This window comes from Delphinapterus leucas, chromosome 11 (assembly GCF_059928025.1).
Source record: "Delphinapterus leucas isolate spDelLeu-1000000601 "Yukka" chromosome 11, BTC_Dleu_Yukka2, whole genome shotgun sequence".
Classification (NCBI taxonomy): Eukaryota; Metazoa; Chordata; class Mammalia; order Artiodactyla; family Monodontidae; genus Delphinapterus; species Delphinapterus leucas.
In genome coordinates, this window is record NC_143139.1 from 74778297 (window position 1) to 74806278 (window position 27982).

Genomic DNA, 27982 nt, shown 5'->3' on the forward strand with positions numbered 1-27982 from the left:
TGTGTCTCAGGGTCTTCACCTGCTTCGGGCAGTGGTCGTAAGGATTAACAAATAAACCACAAATAGTGTTTGGAACACTATCCTGTGCTCAATGCATGTGACCAGCTACAAACACAGTTCTGTAGACACCTAAGGCTCCAGAGAGTTCTTTCAAAGTTGCCACGAATATTTGACCCAAACACTGCTGTTTTTCACTATTTAAAACACTTCAATAAAAAGAAACTTATACTCATGCAATGCATACCAAATTTAATCTGTTTTCCTCCTCTATGCTTAACTTGTGCTGTCAGTTAGCTTTTTTTGTGCTCAGATATTAGAGCAAAGCTTTTCCTGTTCTTCCTGTTTATTTAAAGATTCTGCAGTGAATTCAAGGTAAGCTGATAAATATAATTACGACCATTTTTAACTACTTCTCTATGTGAATCAGAATTGTCTTGACATCGTGCAACCAAACAAATATAAAATTAGAGGTTGACATAGGTATAAAATTCTCATTTCTAGTTTTGTGTTAATCAGAAAAGTTTCATTATTCTCAATAACTGACTTTATAATAAGTACATATTACAAATTACTTTAAAAACCTTTATACTAAAAATGTCTCATTTTTTTTTCTGTTTGTTTTTTTTTTTGTGGTACGCGGGCCTCTTACTGTTGTGGTCTCTCCTGTCGCGGAGCACAGGCTCCGGACGCGCAGGCTCAGCGGCCATGGCTCACAGGCCCAGCCGCTCCGCGGCGTGTGGGATCTTCCCGGACCGGGGCACGAACCCGTGTCCCCTGCATCGGCAGGCGGACTCTCAACCACTGTGCCACCAGGGAAGCCCCTCTGTTTTATATATTGAAGTTTCATGTAAGTTTTCCTTTGAAGCTAAAAAAAAAGGCATTCTCCAACAAAAACATTTAACTAAAGACCAGTTTGCTTCTTTAAATTAATGCTTTTTTTTTTAGACCAAGGCTTGAAATTCCTAGCATGAGAAAGATTCTTATGTATCTTTTAAAATTATCACACCCTGGGCTTCCCTGATGGCGCAGTGGTTGAGAGTCTGCCTGCCGATGCAGGCCACATGCCCCGGTCTGGGAAGATCCCACATGCCACGGAGCGGCTAGGCCCGTGAGCCATGGCCTCTGGGCCTGCACGTCCGGAGCCTGTGCTCTGCAACGGGAGAGGCCACAACAGTGAGAGGCCCACGTACCACAAAAAAAATTTTTAAATAAAATAAAAATATCACACCCTGATAATTAGGACAAGGCAAACAGTTACCAAGGAGAGTTCTTCATTCTCCTCTACTCCCTCATCATCATCATTATGCCCTAGTGGCATTAATATATATTTTCTCCTTCGATCTTCCTGACAACCCTCTGAGTTTGCTGGGCAGGTGATATTAGTCTCATTTTATACATGAAGAAGTTGAATGAGACTGACTTCCCAAGATCATACTACTAAGCAAGTAGCAGGGTTAAAACTCAAATCAGGAGACTTATGACTACTGCTCCAGGGCTTTCCCCACCAGTTTGATACCAAAAAGATGACTGGGATTTTGGAATGGAGCTTTGGAGGTTCAGTGGTAAACCTTCAACCCATCGCTGAGGCTGGTGGAGATGAAGGCTCACCAAGCACATCTTATTCCTTGGTCTTTTTCCTACATGCTGACCAAGCTCTCTAAGGGAAGCCTAAACACTTCTAATGTGCTTTCATCATTTTTCTGGACTCTGTCTCACTTTCTGCAAGAGTCATTTGACATAATGCTTTGCTAAAAATCCACACATAGGTCTCAAACTCAGTCCTGGTTATGGTCTCCTAGAGTTTATGCCCTGTGAAGGCAGGGGCATTATTGGATATTTATAGCTACAGCAGAGACGTATCCAAATCATACATGTGAATAAATGTATAATGGAGTCAAGCACCACTCTACGACCTTCTTTTTCTTTAGATCTCTTTTCTTTTTGTGACCACTATTTTTGGGCCACTTACGTAGGAATGTTGTAATAAGTTTCCAAGTGATTTTTGAAATTTTGATCCTACCTCCCTCCAATTTTTTCTGTATATCACTGTCAGTGTAATCTCAAAGCCTCCAGCAACGTTTCTCCAGTGCCTCTCAAAACAAGGCAAGATTCTCTCCCTGAGATTCAAGTTTCTCCGTGATGTAACATGCCTTATTAGTATCTATCATGCATCCTCTCCATAGCCCTTCATATAGAGGGCATGCCTACTTCTGCTTTGTGTCTTGGTCATTGCTTGTCTGGCTGCTGTTTCAATTCTCTCCACAGATCTAAATCCTACCCATGATTTCAGACCCAGTCCAACCTTAATTTTCCATAAATTCTTTCTTTTCCAGTAATTTTAGCCTTTTGAATATTTGTAGTACAAATTTTGTAGTAGTTGATGATACTTGTATTATTTTATGGGTTAGTCCAATACCTGTGGAGACTATTGGCAACCATAAGAATTGCACCCACATTTCCCTACCTCCCCCACTGTAATATCCACTAAATTAGAGTAAATTCTTAATTAAATAATTCATAGATTTAATTAAATTGAAATAAGCCCAAAGCACAGATACAAAATCAAACAGGTTTCTGAGATATGTCCAACCCATAGTCCATGTCTATCTCAAGAAAATTTTCCACTATACTTTTAATAAAAGAGAAACCTAAATTATAATTTATAGTTTGTTCTTCCTCCTTGGGCATTGCCATTGTTATTGATATTCATAAATAAAATATGCCACTGAAGTGTCTAGAAACACCCAAGGATGAATTATAGCAAATATTTAACAACCGACTACCTTCTAATTGGTTAAACAAAATGAATGATACATTAGCTAGTCAAACTCCTTTCGCCTGGGAAGATCTCTACCGATTTCCTTTAGTGTTATCTAGAAGATTCGGGAAAGTCTAATCACATTTCAAAAGATTTCACTGAGTGGGGGCATAATTCTACCTTTCATATCCCCCGAATAGAGAGAAAAACTAAACACAGAAAAAGATTCTTTTGAGTAAATTTCCCTCTGTGATTCTTCAACCCTTATGTGTTTTTTTTTTAAACTACAGTGTGAACGAAAGACAAATTTTATTGTATTTAAGAAATGAGAAGAGAGGACCTGTAGGTTGTTACTATCAGAGAATATTTTGCCCTGTTCCAGAAGATGAATATGCATTTTTGTCTTGGAGCCAGTCTGTAAGTCAAGTTCCTTCAAAACAGGCAAAGTCTATATAGCTGGTTCACTTTGCTGTGCAGCAGAAGCTAGCACAACATTGTAAAGCAACTATACCTGAATTAAAAATATATATATTGGGCTTCCCTGGTGGCGCAGTGGTTGAGAGTCCGCCAGCCAATGCAGGGGACACGGGTTCGTGCCCCGGTCCGGGAATATCCCACATGCCACGGAGCGGCTGGGCCCGTGAGCCATGGCCACTGAGCCTGCGCGTCCGGAGCCTGTGCTCCGCAACGGGAGAGGCCACAACAGTGAGAGGCCCACATACAACAACAACAACAACAACAAAAAAAATATATATATATATATGTAAAACAGGCAAAGTCTAGCCTTGGTTCTGGGTATAGCCCATGTGGAAAGGAAAGGGTGAGGAAGAGGGGTCTACCCCGGGCATCAAGTTTTATCCATTCTGATATGTAATATTCTTTTTCCACCTGAAGTTGATGTCAGGGTGACTGGAAAGCAAGAACTTGGTTGACTGAGCAGAAGCAATCTGTTGTATTCTGTTCTTTGAACCCAGAGATAATCAAAGACTGTTATTTCATCTCCTGGCTAACCTAACGTTTGAGTGGAAAATGAACTAACAATGTGAGATAACTGGTTCATTTGAGCCAGTATGCCTCAATGAAATTGGTCAGACTTAGCTGATATTTTTTGTTCTCTTTACTAGCAACTTGGATTTTTTTTCTATATTCCAGACTCCTCTCTTGCTGTAGGATTTAATGCACTGGATAAGAGTAAATGACTTAAACTGTCATCATATTCACAAAAAGCACAGAAAAGATGATAAGGCTGTAAACAACACAGAATTATACCCCGAGGTAGAAATTGGCTAGGCGAATTGGGACAGGACTCTGAAAATTTAAATGTTTTCCTTGAATTTCTAATTGGAAATTGCTACTATATGTTGCTGTTCATTAGTCATTCCAGCGTTGGTCATGTAGAGTCTATTAAGACTACCCCACGCTTAGGGCATGGGAGAAAATGTTGAGTGAACACATTTTTTAAGAAAAAGGGCACTTGACTGGGTGGAAGTTGCAAGACCTCAGTTCCAGTCCCAGCACATTCCTGTGTGGCCTTGGACAAGCATCTCCACCTCTCTGGTCTATCCAGGGTAAACAGAAAAGATTGAACTGGCACAGAATTCCAAACTGTGCTCAGTTAGTGGGTGTGGTAGAGAACAGCAAAGCCTGCCTCAGGATGTTCACACTCTCTTTTCCACTCCCTAGAATGTTCATCACCCCAACTTCACCCCCACTCCCACCCCACCTCCAGATCTGCGCACAGTTCATTCCTTCCCATCATTTAATTCTCTGCTATCATGTACTCCCTTAATAGTGCCTCCTGCTACTGTACAGCACAGGGAACTCTACTCAGTACTCTGTAATGGCCTATATGGGAAAAGAATCTTAAAAAGAGCGAAATATATGTATATGTATATGTAAATATATGTATATGTAAAACTGATTCACTTTGCTGTACGGTAGAAACTAACACAACATTGTAAATCAACCTTACTCCAATAAAATAAAAAACAAGTAGCACAAATAAAATAAAATAAACCAAGTAGCACAAAAATAGTCCCTCCTGGACAGTTCTCTCTAATACCTCCTTTTCCAGTTACTCCCTATCTCCTACCCTGTTTCACTTTTCTTGGCATTTATCACTACTTACAAATATGTATGTTTTTATGTATTCCCTTTTTTGTCTGCTGTCTGCTTCTTATATGTGCTTAAAACTGTGCCTGGCATGTAGTAAGCACGTAATAAGTATTTGTTCAACGAATGAAAGGATGAATGAATCCCCACCTGGCAAAGACGACAATATACTTGAAGGGAACAGCAGTTGCCTCCTCCAGGCATCCAGTTTGCCACAGTCCCCACCACTCCTACTGTGTTCCCAGCGCTGACATCATTTGTTACTGGAGCTGCTTTCCTTATACTTCACCACTTTTCCACCACTGATGCTCCTGCTTGTTCTATGTAGGTATTTTCATTTATGACATGATGCTCCTGGCCCAAGATGTGTTTGGGGAAAAAAAAAAAAAAAAGCTGCTGCTAAAAATAATTTGAAAACTCCTAGACAAGAGGACCTTTCAAATCCCTTCCAGCTCTAACAACCAGTAAATTCATGCTTCTCAGCCATTCAGATCTATAAGTATGAAATACAAGATGAGTGTATTCAACTTTCCTTCATCGCCTCCTTTAAATACTTTTTTTCCTTTTTTTGAGTCAATCCCCACAGGAGCCGACCATGTGAGCCCATTAAGAGAACAGTTCCTTCCCACCTGCTGCCTGGAGCCAGCCAACAATCTCAGCTTCACCACTCCATTCTTGATTATGTACAGCCATTCCAATCCTGAGTGGCAGGATTTTGCAAAGACAGCTGTTGGGCTCCAGGAACATTTGGAGGAGGGGAAAATGTGAGGTAGGTTGCTCCATTCTTCTACTCCTTTTTTTACTGAAAGAAAACAGCTGCGATCTTCACATGGAAGATGAAGTAAACAAAAGCTATGGTGCCCAGCAGCATTCAGCAGCCAGCATTCAAATGTATTTTCCCCACCACCAATGTCGACGTCATCTCAACCCCCCCCCCCCAGGCTCAGTTCCCCACAGCGCGCGGGGAAGCGGGGTCTTTGCACGCCTTGTTCACTTGACCAAATGCTGCAATTCACTCCAATAAAAGGAGGGAGATTCAAGTCCCCTGACTGGGTCAGCATTCCATTACTGGTTATCGCACACAGCATTTTCAAGTTTCAGCAACCCCTGTGTGAATCAGGCAAACAGGCAGTGTTAATCTCTGAGAGGCAAGCATTCTTAGGTTCAGCGGCAGGAGTATCTGCATCTGGGCTGATGCTGAACTGGCTCACGGGACAGTAGATCTCTTATAGGAAAGTCAAGGTATGTTTAGAGGGACTCTGATTCAACTGTGGCTGGCTCATTTCTTTCGTTTCCTCTTCTCTTTTATTTGCTTATACAGAAAACAGAGTATTCATTTATTCCTTTTCCCACCCCCGTCCCTCTTAACTGCCAGGGCCATCTGTCCGTCTGAAACCATCTCTGGTTGCACAGTTTTGAATCCAGGTGACAATCAAAATGAAGAAGTGATTGTCCCTTAATGTTTTCTCTGAAGGGATTAAACATTTTTGAAAGCCTTTGTTTGTGTTTGTTTCGAGTTCTCCAGTTGAAATACTGTACTCTTTGAATAGCAGGGAATAAAGCCTGTGAGCTGATGTAATGTAAATGTGTTAAGCAGGGGCACTGTTTCCTAAATACGCTAAAATAAGCAACTTCTTTAAAACATGGATGGGACTTTTGATGTTTAACAGAGTTATATTTTCAATCTCTTCTGCTTGGTTTAAAACTAAGATTGTTTGTTTTCGTGTGTGCCACTTAAGGCAGCTTGGTTGGCAAGTAAATGCATTGGAAAAAAAAAAAAGAATTCTTTTTTGCCCTGACCTCCATAAATCTGGTAACTTAATATATCCAATATATCCATACACATATGATTTTTAAACAAAGATAGGGTAAGGAATAAAGAGGGACTTTGTCTACAGGATTCTTTTATCCCCTTATGCTTCATGTCACCCAGTTGTGTTAGTTTTTTACAAAGCCATTGCCACTCTAAGAAGTATTGATTTTGTCTAGCTAAACATGTCAAGTCAGAAGAAATGATCAGTGGATTACTTCTTCAAAACACTTATTCCCCCAATGGAATCTGCTGATTTTTATAATCTCAAACAGGGAGATACAGAAGTTGAAGGAAGAAGATAAAATTTGAAATATTTCCTTCATTTTTTTTTCTCATGTCTATAAGTGAAAACCCAAGTTAAGGAATATTGTTTTCTAGGTCTCTTATTCTACCTCCCTATATTATCATCACCTTTTATTGCTGCTGCTGTGTGTGAGCTGAAGGAACATGAGATGGCCTTCCTCAAATATCTCAGTTTTAAATTCAGCTCCTATCTCTTAATTGGGTTCGGTCAGTAATGACTCACTGCCCCAAGGTCCAAAAGCATTCACAGCTGAAGAAAACAAACACATTCTCCTATGGGTCCATCTTTCCAACCGTCTCCTGGACTCTGGTAGCCTTTCCTGAGCCAAAGCTAAAATCACTCACTACCATTTTGTGATGTTCAGGAATGGCTGAAGTCCTTACAATCCCAGATGGACTGGGAGGAAAACCACTTTGAATAGATGCTTTCCATGATCTCCAAAATTCAAATAAATAATATTTCTTAAAATTAATGGAAATAAGCATATAACAGGTTCAGCATGGGATCAACTCAAGAGGAATTTCTGACTAAAGTACCAACAGCATTTACTATAAGACAGTTTAGCCAATGGGGAACCCCAGTAGGTCTCTGCAACAGAACTGCAGGCATCTACAAGGCCAGTGCCCAGGTCATGGCTTCTCACTGTCTCTTAATTAGAAGAATGGTCAGCTGTCATTTGTTAAGGGCACCCTTTGGAACTGTGCTTATATGTGGTATCTTTACTACTCACAAGTATGCCAGATAGGAACTCGGTGATTTTTTTTTTTTTTTTTCAGATTAGGAACTTGAGTCATAAGAACGTGGCCCTAGGCCATACAATTTGATAAATACCACTTAAAAACCACCTTTTCAAATGTGTCATAAAGACTCAGAGTGCCAATTTCATCCACAGTTTAATGTATTCCTGAAAAGGAGGAATTTGGGAGAGCTAAATTAATTCCTTGCTATGTCCTAGGGTGCTTATGTGCTCTTCTGAGGGTCATTCATTTTTATATACTAAATACTTACTTGAAAGGATCATTGCCTTATTCCATGTGCTAATTTGTGGAGAGAAGTTTATGTATTGGGGGAATCTAATTCATTCCTGCATTTTACCCAGGAAATGAGAGCCAGATGTTTTTGGACATTTGTTATTTGCTTTAAGTAAAAGTCTAGGTTAAGATAAGAGAGATATATTGATTGGCTATTGCATCTTCCTCTGGAGAAAGTGAAACTTTTCCTATCTTACATTTTATCATACCTTAAAACTTCAGGACAGGCTCTAATAAGAGGAAAACTTCTTGAATGTCCTTTTCTTTGTAGATGGCAGGGATGGGAAGGTGCACTCAATTAACAGAGCTCTCAATTAATTTAAATTTGAAGTGAAGGACCCCCTAAGAGTCAGGGACCTTGAGAAAAAGTGCTTTCTAGGAGAGTCCACTGTCAGGTTCACAGAGAGGCCACGGTCCTCCTGCACTCCCGAGACCAGATCCTTAGATTCCATTTCAGGCAGCCACACTCCAACAGTAAGAGGAGCTCGCTGAGTCTGTCCACATGCATCTGCTGGCTCGCCCGCCTGTCTGGCATCTCTGCACCTCTCCTCTTCCACACTCCCTTCCACAACCTTCCCAGCCAAATGAGCTGTCCTTCCAAATATGACCCTAACTCATGCAACAGCTGGAGGCAAGAGCAAAATAGACTGAGCTCATGTGAAGGGTATTAGCATTGAGTCCTTTTTTTTTTTTTTCCAGCACTGAAAGATGTTTGGAAAATTCATCTAAGGAACTTTAAAAAATTTTTTCATTCATAAAGATTGTTGAAGGATTTCTCAGAGTTTCAGTTTAGCAGATCTTTTGGAAGGTATGAATGCCAAGTTTATTATTTTTCCTTCTCCTGTTCCTGAGCTTGGGGAGGATCAGAGAGTCGGGCAAGGAGAGAAGACTCACAGCTGGCTATCCACACTTTTCCTTGGAGATTCTGATGATCTCCATGCCATGGTCCCTGGAGGTTCTTTGGAAGAACCGAGAGATACCGTATTTGCAAGAGAACTAGACCATGTGTTGAAGACCCAGGCTTTCTTCCTCTACTTGCCCTTGAAATTGTCTTCACTCCAATCTGAGAGTCAAAGAAGCGATCTGTCATACGCTTAGGGAAGTACCACAAAATCTGTTAGGCTCTGTAGAAATAAGGTACATTCCCTGCCTTCTTTACACAGTTTTGTTTTGACTTAGGGGACTTGGAAAAAAACTCAGTTAAACAATTGAGTCATGGTGAGTTCACGCAGTGCACCTCATATCACACTAACATCATTTTCTTTCTTTGCTTTTTCTTCTTTTTGTAGTTAGATCAGGGGAATCCCAAATGCATAGTATATCATATTGTCAGCAAGGTGTATGACAAACTCTGGTCTTGAAGGTCCTGATAGAGTTGTTCAGTGAATTAAAGTCCACTTGGGGAGAAGTGGCTAATGTGTGCTGCTGAGCTTAGTCCCTGGCCCTATACCTGACCGGAGATCACAAACCGGGAAGGGCAGGTAACATATTGAATAACAGGATCAGGATTCAGTAGTATCTTAGGAGCCCAGCATGTGGACTAAACCCAATATGATAAAATTTAGCAATACTAATTACTTATGAAATTCTGCATTTAAGTTTTAAAAATTAATATAGCTTTGGGGTAAGAGAGGCCAAGCTTAGTACTTGTTAAAAATATTTTGGAGATTTCTATTGTCCATCATCAGATGTGATGTAACCTCCAAAATATCCCAAGTAATCTTTTTTTTTTTTAATTGCTCAATAATATTTATTTAAAAAAATACAAAATAAACAAAGGAGAACTACCAAATGATATCTTTGAGTTGCAACGGTACAGTGAAAAGACCATGAGTTTAAAGTTAGGCAGCCTTAAATTTAAACACTGTTTGTAATCAGATTAGTAGCTCTGTGATCTTAGACTAGCTACTTAACCTCTCTGAATTTAACTATAAAGCGAGGATAATAACTGTTTTTACCGACTCGTTAGGAAAATTAGAAATGATGTAATCATCTGGCAAAAACTTGGTAGGTAGTAAATGCTCAGTAAAGAGGTAGCTAATATTGCTATTATTTGCTTTATCCTTTTTTTTTCTCTTTTTTTTTTTAACATCTTTATTGGGGTTTAATTGCTTTACAATGGTGTGTTAGTTTCTGCTTTTTTTTTTTTAACCAAGTAATCTTAAACTGAATTAACAATAAAAGTAACATCTGTCATTTATTGAGTACCTCGTATGTGCTAAGGTAACAAACCTATAATGATGGTGTAACTATTCCCATTTTACAGATGAGAAAATGGAGGAGATTAAGTAACCAGCACTAGGTCAAAATGGCTAGCAAACAGCAGAGCCAAGACCTCAGTCAAAGCTGGATGCCATTAATGAAAAAAAATTTTCTAAGAACTTTGCATTGGTTATTCATATCACCTATGAAGAATGTTATTCATCTTAAGGAAACAAAATTAAATAAAAACACTGACGAGTGTCTAGAGAAAGATGACCAGGAGAATGAAGAGTCTGGAAGTCATGTAATAAAAGGCATGGTTGAAGAGATGGTAAATATTTAACATGAAAAATAGAAGATCTGGATGGATATGGAAGATATCTTCAAAAACTGAAGACCTAGGGTGAACTGGAAGCTATAGGCAAAGAAATTTTAACCTTAAACGAAGTTTCCAACAATAAAATAACAAACAAGGGCAGAGAAAGCTCCGAAAGGATTGAGCACATTGATCACTAGAAGTACTCAAGCAGATATGGAGAGCTATCCACTAGGGTTGTTCCTGAGTGAAATACCACTTTTGGAGACATTTGGCCTAGTTGAGGGATTCTTAATTTGAGATCCATAGGTGAACTTCATGAAGTTGAATCCCTAGAAATTATATGCAAAATTTATATATATATATATATATATATATAGAGTGTTCCCCACACCCCTCCTGGGGAGATGGTGAATGTATTTCTTCAGATCATCAAAGCAATACCGTAAAATCTGTGAACCAAAAAATGGAGTCCACTCCAATTCTGCAATCCTATTATTCTGTTCTGTAAAACTAGTCTTATCCGTCACAGGTGCACCCAACAGAATTGTGTGATTGATTTAATGTTAGGGACAAAGGAGAATGAATATATTCAGGAAAACTTCAAGGCTTTGAGCCTAGTAACTGAGAAGATTTGATACCACTGAGAGATAAAGAAAAGGAAGGTGAAGCAATAAGTCCTAATCAGAGGAAGATAATTAAGTAGAAATAAATGGACAAACTGAAGCCTGTCTAAGATTCCAGCACTGAGTGTGTAATCCAAATAGTCCTTTACTTCATGGCAGAAAAATGCTGAAATCTAGAGATGTATAAATAGAGAAAAAGCTACTAGAAATTTAGAACCATTAAATGTTGTAACTCTAACTGGTCTAGAGATCACTTACTTCAATCCCCTAATATTATAATTAAAGAAACCACATCTCAGAAAACTAAGAGACATACTCTTTATCATTGGTACCTGGTTGCCAAACCAAGTCTATGTCTACAAATTTAAGGGGGAAAAAAATCCGTATTTCTAAAACATTCAAATCTGCAATAAATATACCACTTAAAATTTCCAGGACAAAAAAAGTTAATCTTAACTATAAGTAATACACAAATGTCCATTTTATTATGTTATAAGGCCAGACAGTAACACTGCCCCTTAAGCGTTTTTTTTTATCACACATCTTTATTGGAGTACAATTGCTTTAAAATGGTGTGTTAGTTTCTGCTTTATAACAAAGTGAAACAGCTACATGTATACATATATCCCCATATCCCCTCCCTCTTGTGCCTCCCTCCCATCCTCCCTATCCCACCCCTATAGAAGGTCACAAAGCACAGAGCTGATCTCCCTGTGCTATGTGGCTGCTTCCCACTAGCTATCTATTTTACATTTGGCAGTGTATATATGGCAATACTACTCTCTCACTCCGTCCCAGCTTAGCCTTCCCCTCCCTGTTTGCTCAAGTTCATTCTCTACTTCTGCATCTTTTTTCTTCTCCTGCCCCTAAGTCCATCAGAATCTTTTTTTTTTCTTTTTAGATTCCATATATATGTGGTAGCATACAGTATTTGTTTCTCTCTTTCTGACTTACTTCACTGTGTATAACAGACTCTATATCCATCCATCTCATTACAAACAATTACATTCCTTTTTATGGCTGAGTAATATTCCATTGTATATACATGTGCCACATCTTTATCCATTCATCTGTCAGTGGACACTTAGGTTGCTTCCATGTCCGGGCTACTGTAAATAGTGCTGCAATGAACATTGTGATACATGTCTATTTTTGAATTATGGTTTTCTCAGGTATATGAGCAGTAGCATGATTGCTGGGTCATATGGTAGTTCTATTTTTAGTTTTTTTAGGAACCTCCATACTGTTCTCCATAGTGGATGTATCAGTTTACATTCCCACCAACAGTGCAAGAGGGTTCTCTTTTCTCTACACCCTCTCCAGCATTTATTGTTTGTAGATTTTATGATGATGGCCATTCGGACTGGTGTGAGGTGATACCTCATTGTACTTTTGATTTGCATTTCTCCGATAATTAGTGATGTTGAGCATCCTTTCATGTGTTTGTTGGCAATCTGTATATCTTCTTTGGAGAAATGTCTACTTAGGTCTTCTGCCCATTTTTGGATTGGGCTCTTTGTTTTTGTGATATTGAGCTGCATACGCTGCTTGTGTATTTTGGAGACTAATCCTCTGTCAGTTGCTTCATTTGCAAATATTTTCTCCCATTCTGAGGGTTGTCTTTTCATCTTGTTTATGGTTTCCTTTGCTGTGCAAAAGCTTCTAAGTTTCATTAGGTCCCATTTGTTTATTTTTGTTTTTATTTCCATTTGTCTAGGAGGTGAGTCAAAAAGGATCTTGCTTTGATTTATGTCATAGAGTGTTCTGCCCATGTTTTCCTCTAAGAGTTTTATAGTGTCTGGCCTTACATTTACATCTTTAAACCATTTTGAGTTTATTTTTGTGTATAGTGTTAGGAAGTGTTCTAATTTCATTCTTTGACATGTAGCTGTCCAGTTTTCCCAGCACCACTTACTGAACTGGCTGTCTTTTCTCCATTGTATATTCTTGCCTCCTTTATCAAAGATAAGGTGACCATATGTGCGTGGTTTATCTCTGGGCTTTCTATCCTGTTCTATTGATCTATATTTCTGTTTTTGTGCCAGTACCATACTGTCTTGATTACTGTAGCTTTGTAGTATAGTCCTGAAGTCAGGGAGCCTGATTCCTCCAGCTCCTTTTGTCTTTCTCAAGATTGCTTTGGCTATGCAGGATCTTTTGTTTTTCCATACAAATTGTGAAATTTTTTGTTCTACCTCTGTGACAAATGCCACTGGTAGTCTGATAGGGACTGCACTGAATCTGTAGATTGCTTTGGGTAGTAAAGTCATTTTCAAAATGTTGATTCTTCCAATCCAAGAACATGGTATATCTCTCCATCTGTTTGTATCATCTTTAATTTCTTTCATCAGTGTCTCATAATTTTCTGCATACAAGTCTTTTGTCTCCTTAGGTAGGTTTATTCCTAGGTATTTTTTTTTTTTTTGGCGGTACACAGGCCTCTCACTGTTGTGGCCTCTCCCATTACAGAGCACAGGCTCCGGACGCACAGGCTCAGCGGCCATGGTTCACGGGCCCAGCTGCTCCGCACCATGTGGAATCTTCCTGAACCGGGGCACGAACCTGTGTCCCCTGCATCAGCAGGCGGACTCTCAACCACTGTGCCACCAGGGAAGCCCTATTCCTAGGTATTTATTCTTTTTGTTGCAATGGTAAGTGGGAGTATTTCCTTAATTTCTCTTTCAGATTTCTCATCATTAGAGTATAGGAATGCAAGAGATTTCTGTGCATTAATTTTGTATCCTGCTACTTTACCAAATTTATTGATTAGCTTTAGTAGTTTTCTGGTAGCATTTATAGGATTCTCTATGTATAGTATCACGTCATCTGCAAACACGGACCGTTTTACTTCTTCTTTTCCAATTAGGATTCCTTTTATTTCTTTTTCTTCTCTGATTGCCATTGCTAAAAATTCCAAAACTATGTTGAATGATAGTGGTGAGAGTGGGCAACCTTGTCTTCTTCATGATCTTAGAGGAAATGGTTTCAGTTTTTCACCATTAAGAACAATGTTGGCTGTGGATTTGTCATATATGGCCTTTATTATGTTGAGGTAGGTTCCCTCTATGCCTACTTTATGGAGAGTTTTTATCATAAATGGGTGTTGAATTTTGTCGAAAGCTTTTTCTGCATCTATTGAGATGATTATATGGTTTTTATCCTTCAATTTGTTATATGGTGTATCACATTGAATGATTTGCATATATTGAAGAATCCTTGCATTCCTGGGAAAAACCACACTTCATCATGGTATATGACCCTTTTAATGTGCTGTTGGATCTGTCTTCTAGTATTTTGTTGAGCATCTTTGCATCTGTGTTCATCAGTGATATTGGCTTGTAGTTTTCTTTCTTTGTGACATCTTTGTCTGGTTTTGATATCAGGGTGATGGTGGCCTCGTAGAATGAATTTGGGAGTGTTCCTACCTGTGCTATATTTTGGAAGAGTTTGAGAAGCATAGGTGTTAGCTCTTCTCTAAATGTTTGATAGAGTTTGCCTGTGAAGTCATTTGGTCCTGGGCTTCTGTTTGTTGGAAGATTTTTAATCACAGTTTCAATTTCAGTGCTTGTGATTGGTCTGTTTAAATTTTCCATTTCTTCCTGGTGCAGTCTTGGAAGGTTGTGCTTTTCTAAGAATTTGTCCATTTCTTCCAAGTTGTCCATTTTATTCGTGTATAGTTGCTTGTAGTATCTCTCATGATCCTTTGTATTTATGCAGTGTCAGTTGTTACTTCTCCTTTTTCATTTCTAATTCTGTTGACTTGGGTCTCTTCTTTTTTTTTCTTGATGAGTCTGGCTAGTGGTTTATAAATTTTGTTTATATTCTCAAAGAACAAACTTTTAGGTTTATTGATCTTTGATATTGTTTCCTTCATTTCTTGTTCATTTATTTCTGATCTGATCATTATGATTTCTTTCCTTCTGCTAACCCTTGGTTTTTTTGTTCTTCTTTCCTCAATTGCTTTAGATGTAAGGTTAGGTTGTTTCTTTGAGATTTTTCTTGTTTCTTGAGGTAGGATTGTATTGCTATAAATGTCCTTCTTAGAACTGGTTTCGCTGCATCCGATAGGTTTTGGATGGTTGTGTTTTCATTGCCATTTGTTTCTAGGTATTTTTTGATTTCCTCTTTGATTTCTTCAGTGATCTCTTGGTTATTTTGTATTGTATTGTTTAGCCTCCGTGTGTTTGTATTTTTTACAGATTTCTTCCTGTAATTGATATCTAGTCTCATAGCGCTGTGGTTGGAAAAGACACTTGATACGATTTCAATTTTCTTAAATTTACCAACCCTTGATTTGTGATCCAAGGTATGATCTATCCTGGAGAATGTTGCATGAGCACTTGAGAAGAAAGTGTATTCTGTTGTTTTTGGATGGAATGTCTTATTAATATCAATAAGTCCATCTTGTTTAGTGTATCATTTAAAGCTTGTGTTTCCTTATTTATTTTCATTTTGGTTGATCTGTGGGGTGAAAGTCCACTTTGGTAAAAGTGGGGTGTTAGGTGAAAGTGGGGTGTTAAAGTCCCCTACTATGATTGTGTTACTGTCGATTCCCCCTTTTATGGCTGTTAGCATTTGCCTTACATATTGAGGTGTTCCTATATAGCGTGCATATTTACAATTGTTATATCTTCTTCCTGGATTGATCCCTTGATCATTATGTAGTGTCCTTCTTCGTTTCTTGTAATAGTCTTTATTTTAAAGTCTATTTATTCTGATATGAGAATTGCTACTCCAGCTTTCTTTTGATTTCCATTTGCATGGAATATCTTTTTCCACCCCCTCACTTTCAGTCTGTATGTGTCCCTAGGTCTGAAGTGGGTCTGTTGTAGACAGCATATATATGGGTCTTGTTTTTGTATCTATTCGGCCAGTCTATGTCTTTTGGTTGGAACATTTAATCCATTTACATTTAAGGTAATTATCATATGTATTTTCCTATTACCACTTTCTTATATTGTTTTGGGTTTGTTTTTGTAAGTCTTTTCCTTCTCTTTTGTTTCCTGCCTAGAGAAGTTCCTTTAGCATTTGCTGTAAAGTTGGTTTGATGGTGCTGAATTCTCTTAGCTTTCACTTGTCTATAAAGATATTAATTTCTCTGTCGAAACTGAATGAGATCATTGCTGGGTAGAGTAATCTTGGTTGTACATTTTTCCCTTTTAGCGCTTTAAATATATCCTGCCACTGCCTTCTGGCTTGCAGAGTTTCTGCTGAAAGATCAGCTGTTAATCTTATGAGAATTGCCTTGTATGTTATTTTTTGCTTTTCCCCTGCTGCTTTTTTTTTTGGCAGTACGCGGGCCTCTCCCTGTTGTGGCCTCTCCCATTGCGGAGCACAGGCTCCGGATGCGCAGGCTTAGCGTCCATGGCTCACGGGCCCAGCCGCTCCATGGCATGTGGGATCTTCCCAGACCGGGGCACGAACCCATGTCCCCTGCATCGGCAGGCGGACTCTCAACCACTGCGCCACCAGGGAAGCCCTCCCCTGCTGCTTTTAATATTTTTTCTTTGTATTTAATTTTTGATAGTTTGATTAATATGTATCTTGGAGTGTTTCTCCTTGGATTTATCCTGTATGGGACTCTCTGTGCTTCCTGGACTTCATTGACTATTTCCTTTCCCACGTTAGGTAAGTTTTCAACTATAATCTCTTCAAATATTTTCTCAGACCCTTTCTTTTTCTCTTCTTCTTCTGGGACCCCTATACTTCAAATGTTGGTGCATTTAATTTTGTCCCAGAGGTCTTGAGACTGTCCTCAATTCTTTTCATTCTTTTTCTTTATTCTGCTCTGCAGTAGTTATTTTCACTATTTCATCTTCCAGATCACTTATCCGTTCTTCTGCCTCAGTTATTCTGTTATTGATTCCTTCTAGAGTATTTTAAATTAATTTTGTTTATCATTGTTTGTTTGTTCTTTAGTTCTTCTAGGTACTTGTTAAACATTTCTTGTATTTTCTCCATTCTGTTTCCAAGATTTGGGATCATCTTTACTATCATTACTCTGCATTCTTTTTCAGGTAGACTGCCTATTTCCTCTTCATTTGTTTGGTTTGCTGGGTGTTTATATTGCTTCTTCATCTGCTGCATATTTCTCTGTCTTCTCATTTTGTTTAACTTACTTTGTTTCAGGTCTCCTTTTTGCAGGCTGCAGGTTCGTAGTCCCGTTGTTTTTGGTGTCTGCCCCCTGTGAGTCAGGTTGGTTCAGTGGCTTGTGTAGGCTTCCTGGTGGAGGGGACTAGTGCCTGTGTTCTGGTCGATGAGGCTGGATCTTGTCTTTCTTGTGGGCAGGAACATGTCCGGTGGTGTTTTTTGGGGTGTCTGTGACCTTATTATGATTTTAGTTAGCCTCTCTGCTAATGGGTGGGGTTGTGTTCCTGTCTTGCTAGTTGTTTGGCATGGGACATCCAGCACTGGAGCTTGATGGCCGTTGGGTGGGTCTGGCTCTTAGAGTTAAGACACAGATCTCTGGGAGAGCTCTCGCCAATTGATATTACATGGGGCTAGGAGGTTTCTGGTGGTCTAACATCCTGGACTTGGCTCTCCCACCTTGGAGGCTCAGGCCTGACACCAGGCCAGAGCACCAAGACGCTGTCAGCCACACAGCCAGGTACTTGGGGATTTTCTTGCCTTTTGGGAAATCTGAGGTCTTCTGCCAGCATTCAGTAGGTGTTCTGTAGGAGTTGTTCCACATTTAGATGTATTTTTGTTGTATTTGTGGGGAGGAAGGTGATCTCTACGTCTTACTCCTCTTCCATCTTGAAGGTTCCCCTGCAATAGGAGACTCCACTGTAGACACCAACCTCTGAGGAGCTAAAAGTGCAGAGGCAGTTTTTATCAGAGGGTTTGCAACTTGATTTTTTTTTCTTTTCCTTTATGCTTCATCTAGTTTCACTTGTTCACAGGGCGCTTCATGCAGAGGCCTCGGACCTGGCAGTTCAGATCAGAGTACCCAGTAAGAAATGGCTGCGCTGACACCTCCAAAAACCAAATTCTTAAAGACCGCCTCTCCCCAGCTCAGTGTGAAGGAAGGTCTTCTCCAGGCATGTGCCACCAAGAAGGCAGGGGTCCCTTTCCACCTTGCTCCCCATCCAGGGATATGGTTTCACCCGGGGAGGGGCTGGCCACCAGCCCTTCTCATCTCCAGCCCCCAGTTCTATCTTGCAGAAGCACTATTCCAGGCAGGCTTGGACAAGAAAACCTGTCTTCTTTCCTCAAGTCTTTCCCCGCTCACAGAGAGGAAGCTGTAGTCCAGGGGCAGTAGGTGGAGAATACTGAGCCTTAAATGCTTCCACCCAAGCTCACTTCCAGTGTGCAGATTCCATGCCAGGAGGAAAAAACTGAGAAGACTGATGTCCACTGTCCCCACCCAGAGCCCTTCTCCAAGAGTTTATAGTGTGAATTCCACTCAACACTATGCTCTGGGATGTTTTCACAGTATTTTTAACCCTGGTCTTCATAGTCTGATTTACCTCAGGAAAATTACATGGATTCTTAAGCTATAAAGAACAGAGAAGCATATGGTTGTGTAATTTAGTGTTGGCGGATTAGCCACACAACTCTTTGGCTTTCCTTTCAGATGTCTTATTTATTTCTTAGATCAGAGGGAGACTAGCTGTAGATGTGCTCATGCCTCAGATGGTCTTTGATTCCATCTCTACCCCTCTAATGAAAAGACTCATTCTGTGCCACATGAGGTTCCCCCAGGCCGGGTTTTGACTCAGCACGTCTTTAGTATATATATAAACTTTTCCACTGTTTCATTTTTTAAAATCCATCTGACAAGGTCAAAATGAGGTTGAGACAAGAAAAATTTGGAACTAGTCCCATTTGAGACTTATTTCCTGAGAAAACAAACTTTTTCATAATCTGAAAATTTATGGAATTTTGACATGCAAGTTATGGGTGTGTGTGTGTGTGTTAACTTTTTGAGGGACTCAAATTAAATAAAATTTTGGTTGGGAGTTTCCGAAATGATGCAGGTGTCAGCTGCCATAACTTCAACTTTAAATATTAAACCCAAACATGGGCTCCATGTTCTAATTCATACTAAAGCTTTATAATATACGGCCTTGGAGTAGAGATAAAATGATCTCTTGGGAGAGGCAAGGTCCAATTAAAATTCAGCTCATTGTCTTTCAGAAAGACATAGCAGTTGTATATCCTTTGAGAGAGTCTTAGGAAATACACACCTGAGCTATAAATGGCTACTCACTGACTGTAAAGTTGAATTTTAATTCATCTGGGAGTCAGAGCATAAGAAAGAATTCAAATAACAACACGCTGTATTTCTTGGTGTGTTACCAGGGAGAAAAGAGCTCCTGGAAAATTAATGCCTTACACATTTGCAGATATTACCAACCACTTATAAAAACAACACTATTGTTATGTGTAAAAGTCATTCCTTTTACAGGAAGCCTTAGAGTGAATTGAAACGTGGCTGACATTTCTATGACAAGATAAAATGTTTTTTTTAATATCATGTTTAAGTGCTCTAAGTTAAAACAAAAAAGAAAGAAAAGGAAAAGGAAAGAAAAAATCTATAACCCAGCATTCATAAGCAATTCCCACAAAATAACTCCAGGAAGACGTTACACTTCTAAACACAAAAGCTATTAGCAGCCTGTACTAATTCTCTTTCAGTTCAGAAAGGGAATTACTGACTATGTTTTCTATAAAAAAGGACAAATATATGCAATACATTGAAGAGAAAACATACAGACAAATGCTCTCTATTTCATTCATTAGTTGACTACTAAGATGAAACACTGTCTCAATGTATGTGTAAGAGCTTCCCCAGAGAAGCAAGAAGAACTACAATTCTGCAGCATTTGGAAGGAAAACCACATTCACAGAAAGACAGACAAAATGAAAAGGCAGAGGACTTTGTACCAGATGAACGAACAAGATAAAACCCCAGAAAAATAACTAAATAAGTGGAGACAGGCAACTTTCCAAAAAAAGAATTCAGAATAATGATAGTGAAGATGATCCAGGGCCTTGGAAAAAGAAAGGAGGCAAAGATTGAAAAGATCGAAGAAATGTTTAACAAAGACCTAGAAGAAGTAAAGAACAAACAAACAGACATGAACAATACAATAACTGAAATGAAAAATACACTAGAAGGAACCAATAGCAGAATAACTGAGGCAGAAGAATGCATAAGTGACCTGGAGGACAGAATGGTGGAATTCACTGCTGTGGAACAGAATAAAGAAAAAAGAATGAAAAGAAATGAAGGCAGCTTAAGAGACCTCTGGGGCAACATTAAATGTAACAACATTCGCATTATAGGGGTCCCAGAAGGTGAAGAGAGAGAGAAAGGACCCGAGAAAATATTTGAAGAGATTATAGTTGAAAACTTCCCTAATATGGGAAAGGACATAGCCACCCAAGTCTAGGAAGTGCAGAGAGTCCCAGGCAGGATAAACCCAAGGAGGAACACACCAAGATACATAGTAATCACACTGACAAAAATTAAAGACACAGAAAAATTACTGAAAGCAGCAAAGGAAAAATGACAAATGACATACAAGGTATCTCCCATAAGGTCAACAGCTGATTTCTCAGCAGAAACTCTACAATACAGAGGGAGTGGCATGATATACTTAAAATGATGAAAGGGAAGAACCTACAACCAAGATTACTCTACCTGGCAAGAATCTCATTCATATTCAATGGAGAAATCAAAGGTTTTATAGACAAGCAAAAGCTAAGAGAATTCAGCACCACCAAACCAGCTCTACAACAAATGTTAAAGGAACTTCTCTAAGTGGGAAACACAAGAGAAGAAAAGGATCTAAAAAAACAAACCCATAATAATTAAGAAAATGGTAATAGGAACATAAATATCAATAATTACCTTAAACGTGAATGGATTAAATGCTCCAACCAAAAGACACAGGCTCGCTGACTGGATACAAAAACAAGACCCATATATATGCTGTTTACAAGAGACCCACTTCAGACCTAGGGACACACAGAGACTGAAAGTGAGGGGATGGAAAAAGATACTCCATGCAAATGGAAATCAAAAGAACGATGGAGTAGCAATAGTCATATCAGATAAAATAGACTTTAAAATAAAGAATGTTACAAGAGACAAGGAAGGACACTACATAATGGTCAAGGGATCAATCAAAGAAGACGATATAACAATTATAAATACATATGCACCCAACATAGGAACACCTCAATACATAAGGCAACTACTAACAGCTCTAAAAGAGGAAATCGACAGTAACACAATAATAGTGGGGGACTTTAACACCTCACTTACACCAATGGACAGATCATCCAGACAGAAAATTAATAAGGAAACACAAGCTTTAAATGACAAAATAGATCAGACAGAGTTAATTGATATATACAGGACATTCCATCCAAAAACAGCAGATTACACTTTCTTCTCAAGTGAACATTCTCCAGGATAGATCACATCTTGGGTCACAAATCAAGCCTCAGTAAATTTAAGAAAACTGAAATCATATCAAGCAACTTTTCCAACCACAATGCTATGAGATTAGAAATCAGTTACAGAGAAATAAATGTAAAAAAACACAAACACATGGAGGCTAAACAATACGTTACTTAATAACCAAGAGATCACTGAGGAAATCGAAGAGGAAATCAAAAAATACCTAGAGACAAATTACAATGAAAACACGATGATCCAAAACCTATGGATGTAGCAAAAGCAGTTCTAAGAGGGAAGTTTATAGCAATGCAAACCTACTTCAAGAAAGAAGAAAAACTCAAATAAACAATATAACCTTACACCTAAAGAAACTAGAGAAAGAACAAACAAAACCCAAAGTTAGTAGAAGGAAAGAATTCATAAAGATCAGAGCAGAAATAAATGAAATAGAAACAAAGAAAACAATAGCAAAGATCAATAAAACTAAAAGCTGGTTCTTTGAGAAGAAAAACAAAAATGATAAACCTCTAGACAACCTCATCAAGTAAAAGAGGGAGAGGACTCAAATCAATAAAATTAGAAATGAAAAAGGAGAAGTTACAACGGACACCGCAGAAATACAAAGCATCCTAAGAGACTAGTACAAGCAACTCTATGCCAATAAAATGGAAAACCTGGAAGAAATGGACAAATTCTTAGAAAGATATAACCTTCTAAGACTGAACCAGGAAGAAATAGCAAATATGAACAGACCAATCACAAGTAATGTAATTGAAACTGTGATTAAAAGTCTTCCAACAAACAAAAGCCCAGGACCAGATGGCTTCACAGGGGAATTCTATCAAACACTTAGGGAAGAGCTAACACCCATCCTTCTCAAACTCTTCCAAAAAATTGCAGAGGAAGGAACACTCCCAGATTCCTTCTATGAGGCCACCATCAGCTTGACACCAAAACCAGACAAAGATACTACAAAAAAAGAAAATTACAGGCCAGTATCACTGATGAATATAGATGCAAAAATCCTCAACAAAATACTAGCAACCAGAATCCAACAGCACATTAAAAGGATCATACTCCATGATTAAGTGGGGTTTATCCCAGGAATGCAAGGATTCTGCAAGATACACAAATCAATCAATGTGATACACCATATTAACAAACTGAAGGATAAAAACCATATGATCATCTCAGTAGATGCAGAAAAAGCTTTTTACAAAATTAAACACCCATTTATGATAAAAACTCTCCAGGAAGTGGGCATAGAGGGAACTTACCTCAACATAATAAAGGCCATATACGAGAAAACCCCAGCAAACATCATTCTCAATGGTGAAAAACTGAACGCATTTCCTGTAAGATCAGGAACAAGACAAGGATGTCCACTCTCACCACTATTATTCAACATAGTTTTGGAAGTCCTAGCCACGGCAATCAGAGAAGAAAAAGAACTAAAAGGAATCCCAATTGGAAAAGAAGTAAAACTGTCACTGTTTGCAGATGACATGATACTATATATAGAGAATCCTAAAGACGCCAGCAGAAAACTACTAGAGCTAATCAATGAATTTGGTAAAGTTGCAGGATACAAAATTAATGCAGAGAAATCTCTTGCATTCCTATATACTAACAACGAAAGATCAGAAAGAGAAATTCAGGAAAGAACCCCATTCACCATTGTAACAAAAAGAATGAAATACCTGGGGAAAAGAAGAACAGAGCTTCCCCACCCCCACTTCACTCAGTGGCTCTTTTGCTTTCTTCTTTTTTTTTACATGGGTCTAAATGCCTTTTTTTTTAAATAAAACAGAAAAGCCACTATATTGCCTCAAAGCTACTCTATCTCATTGCCCCACTTCAAATTCTGATTGACTATTTACTGTTTTTATTTGAGACCACAGACAGACTGATGAAATAAGATCAATGGGTTCATCATATACCCATATTTATGGCATTGTACTAGGAATGATTTAATTATAGAGCCCACTTACTCCTTCAACAAATTTGTTGAACAGCAGTATTAGTTAAGGCAATACAAACTCATGTAGTAAATAAACTCTCACATTTCAATGGCCAGATTTTAATACCATAAAGGTTTAATTATCATTGACAGATACAGTGCAACGAGAGTGACTTAGATTCAGAGAGCCAGAATCCCTTCATCCCATGTCTCCAGCATCTTCTAGAGCCTCAGAGTCCTGTACATTTATCCAAGATAAGAGAAAAAGATGCTCGTGAAGGCTCCCCTGTTTGTAACACCTTCTGCTCACACATTTTTGGAATGAACAAATCACAGAGCCATGCCTAGATACAAGATGGATGAGAAATGTGTTTCCCAATGGGGCAGCCACCATCCAGTGACAACTTCATACTCTGGTAAAGTTTACCCACAATACCTATGATAGGATACTGTGCTGGGCATTGTGGAATTTTCAAAAATAAATCAAACTGGGATCTTGTATTCCAGTAGCATGCACTTTAGCAAATTTTTGCAAGTATCCTATTTCCTTATCAATAATAATGGTTAATACGTATTAAAAGCTTGCTGTACATCAAGCTCATTATAGATCCAGAGAGTGTATAGGTGGTATTTCAGGACTCAAACCCTGATGTGTAAATGTCCATATCCATGTTTTTACCACCTGATCTCTGTAGTTTTCTAATCACTTGAGGCAGGACTCAAGTCTGGTTCTCCTAACAGTTCCCATCACAAGGCAGAGTCCACACCAGACAATGAATGAATGTGTTAAATTATACTAAACAGAGCCCTGGCAGCTACTGCTAGGTAGCTATTGGTCATATATTAGGGCCTAACTCCAACTCATAAAAAGCCATACTTCAAAACACAATAACCTATAAAAGAAAGTTTTTGTAAAATGTGGGGTGCCTATACTAAAATACCCATTAATCATTTAGAAAGAAAGGCTGAGTCAATTGAGATGCATATGCTAATTCACTTGAGTAGAAAAGCAATATGCGTATTAATGGGAAAAACCTTATTTAAAAAAGTACTTGAGAAGAGACCTTCAAGAAGGCAGAGAAGTAAGACGTGGAGATCACCTTCCTCCCCACAAATACATCAGAAATACATCTACGTATGGAACAACTCCTACAAAGCACCTACTGAACGCTGGCAGAAGACCTTGGACTCCCCAAAAGAGCGAAGAACAGACGCCCTCAGGCGACCTACACACAGAGCGGGGGCCAAATCCAAAGCTGAACCCCAGGAGCTGTGCAAACAAAAAAGAGAAAGGGAAATCTCTCCCAGCAGCCTCAGGAGCAGTGGATTAAATCTCCACAATCAACCTGATGTACCCTGCATCTGTGGAATACCTGGATAGACAACGAATCATCCCAAAATTGAGGGGGTGGACTTTGTGTGATTTTGTCTGTATAGCTTTGCTTTTACCATTTGTCCTATGGTTCTGTCTTTTGTTTGTTGGTTTTTTCTTTTAGTATAGTGTTTAGCACTTGTTATCATTGGTGGATTTGTTTTTGGTTTGGTTGCTCTCTTCTTTCTTTCTTTCCTTCCTTTATAATCACTTTCTAATCTTTTTTTTAAAAAAATTGTTTTTTATTTTTTATTTAAAAAAATTTATTTTATTTTGTTTGTTTGTTTGTTTGTTTCTTTCCTTCTCCCTTTTCTTCTGAGCCATGTGTCTGACAGGGTCTTGGTGCTCTGGCTGGGTGTCAGGCCTGTGCCTCTGAGGTGGGAGAGCCGAGTTCAGAGACAGTGGTCCACCAGAGATCTCCCAGCTCCACTTATTATCAAATGGTGAAAACTCTCCCAGAGATCTCCATCTCAACACTAAGAGCCAGCTCCACTCAACGACCAGCAAGCTACAGTGCTGGACAACCTATGCCAAACAACTAGCAAGACAGGAACACAACCCCACCCCTTAGCAGAGTGGCTGCCTAAAATCATAATAAGGTCACAGACACCCCAAAACACACCACTGGACGTGGTCCTGCCCACCAGAAAGACAAGAACCAGCCTCATCGACCAGAAAACAGGCACCAGTCCCCTCCAACAGGAAGCCTACAACACCCACTGTAACAACCTTACCCACTGGGAACAGACACCAGAAACAACAGGAACTACGAACCTGCAGCCTGCAAAAAGGAGACCCCAAACACAGTAAGTTAAGCAAAATGAGAAGACAGAGAAACACACAGCAGATGAGGAGCAAGGTAAAAACCCACCAGACCAAACAAATGAAGAGGAAATAGGCAGTCTACCTGAAAAAGAATTCAGAGTAATGATAGTGAAGATGATCCAAAATTGTGGAAACAGAATGAAGAAAATATAAGAAATGTTTAACAAGGATGTAGAAGACATAAAGAGCAAACAAAGAATGATGAACAACACAACAAATTAAATTAAAAATTCTCTAGAAGGTATCAATAGCAGAATAACTAAGGCAAAAGAACGGATAAGTGACCTAGAAGATAAAATAGTGGAAATAACTATCACACAGCAGAATATAGAAAAAAAAAAAAATGAAAAGAAATGAGGACAGTCTCAGAGACCTCTGGGACAACATTAAACACACCAACATTCGAATTTACGGGTCACAGAAGAAGAAGAGAAAAAGAAAGGTACTGAGAAGATATTTGAAGAGATTATAGTTGAAAACTTCCCTAATATGGGAAAGGAAATAGTCAATCAAGTCCAGAAAGCACAGAGAGTCCCATTAGGATAAATCCAAGGAGAAACACACCAAGGCACATTTTAATCAATCTATCAAAAATTAAATACAAAGAAAAAATATTAAAAGCAGCAAGGGAAAAACAACAAATAACATACAAGGGAATCCTCATAAGGTTAAAAGCTTACCCTTCAGCAGAATCACTGCAAGCCAGAAGGCAGTGTCAGGACATATTTAAAGTGATGAAAGGGAAAAATCTACAACCAAGATTACTCTACCCAGCAAGGATCTCATTCAGATTCAACAGAGAAATTAAAACCTTTATAGACAAGCAAAAGCTAAGAGAATTCAGCACCACCAAACCAGCTTTACAACAAATGCTAAAGAAACTTCTTCAGGCAGGGAAAACAAGAGAAGGAAAAGACCTACAACAACAACCCCAAAACAATTAAAAAAATGGTAATGGGAACATACATATCAGTAACTACCTTAAATGGATTACATGCTCCAACCAAAAGACATAGACTGGCTGAATGGATACAGAAACAAGACCTGTATATATGCTGTCTATAAAAGACCCACTTCAGACCTAGACTGAAAGTGAGGGGATGGAAAAAGATATTCCATTCAAATGGAAATCAAAAGAAAGCTGGAGTAGCAATTCTCATATCAGACAAAAAAAACTTTAAAATAAAGAATATTACAAGAGACAAAGAAGGACAGTACATAATGATCAAGGGATCATTTCAGGAAGAAGATATAACAATTGTAAATATTTATGTACCCAACATAGGAGCACCTCAATACATAAGGCAAATGCTAACAGCTATAAAAGGGGAAATCGACAGTAACACAATAATAGTAGGGGACTTCAACACCCCACTTTCACCAATGGACATATCATCCAAAATGAAAATAAATAAGGAAACACAAGCTTTAAGAGACACATTAAACAAGATGGACTTAACTGATATTTATAGGACATTCCATCCAAAAACAACAGAATACACATTTTTCTCAAGTACTCATGGAACAATCTCCAGGATAGATCATACCTTGGGTCACAAATCAAGCCTTGGTAAATTTAAGAAAATTGAAATCGTATCAAGTATCTTTTCCAACAACAACGTTATGAGACTAGATATCAATTACAGGAAAAAATCTGTAAAAAGTACAAACACATGGAGGCTAAACAATACACTACTAAATAATCAAGAGATCGCTGAAGAAATCAAAGAGGAAATCAAAAAATACCTAGAAACAAATGACAATGAAAACACGACAACCCAAAACCTATGTGATGCAGCAAAAGCAGTTCTAAGTGGGAAGTTTATAGCAATACAAGCCTACCTCAAGAAACAACTCAAATAAACAACCTAAACTTACACCTAAAGCAATTAGAGAAAGAAGAACAAAAAACCCCAAAGTTACCAGAAGGAAAGAAATCATAAAGATCAGATCAGAATTAAATGAAAAAGAAATGAAGGAAACAATAACAAAGATCAATAAAACTAAAAGCTGCTTCTTTGGGAAGATAAACAAAATTGATAAACCATTAGCCAGGCTCACCAAGAAAAAAGGGAGAAGACTCAAATCAATAGAATTATAAAGGAAAAAGGAGAAGTGACAACTGACACCTCAGAAATACAAAGAATCATGAGACATTACTACAAGCAACTATATGTCAATAAAATGGACAACCTGGAAGAAATGGACAAAATCTTAGAAAAGCACAACCTTCCGAGACTGAACCAGGA

At 38.6% G+C, this 27982-nt stretch overlaps 2 long non-coding RNA genes across 4 annotated transcripts in view; one reads left to right on the forward strand and one right to left on the reverse strand.

Annotated features, from left to right (window-relative positions):
• LOC149748054 (uncharacterized) overlaps positions 1-27982 on the reverse strand; it is a 234409-nt gene that overhangs the window by 139149 nt on the left and 67278 nt on the right. The window lies entirely within an intron of this gene.
• LOC149748055 (uncharacterized) overlaps positions 1-27982 on the forward strand; it is a 56332-nt gene that overhangs the window by 22430 nt on the left and 5920 nt on the right. Inside the window, exons 2-3 of one of the 3 annotated variants that reach the window (XR_016395003.1) lie at positions 5444-5639; positions 10285-13789. This is a non-coding gene — a long non-coding RNA (uncharacterized LOC149748055). Of the gene's footprint in view, positions 1-5443; positions 13790-27982 lie in introns of all 3 variants that reach the window. The other 2 variants (XR_016395001.1, XR_016395002.1) reach the window with 2 other exon arrangements.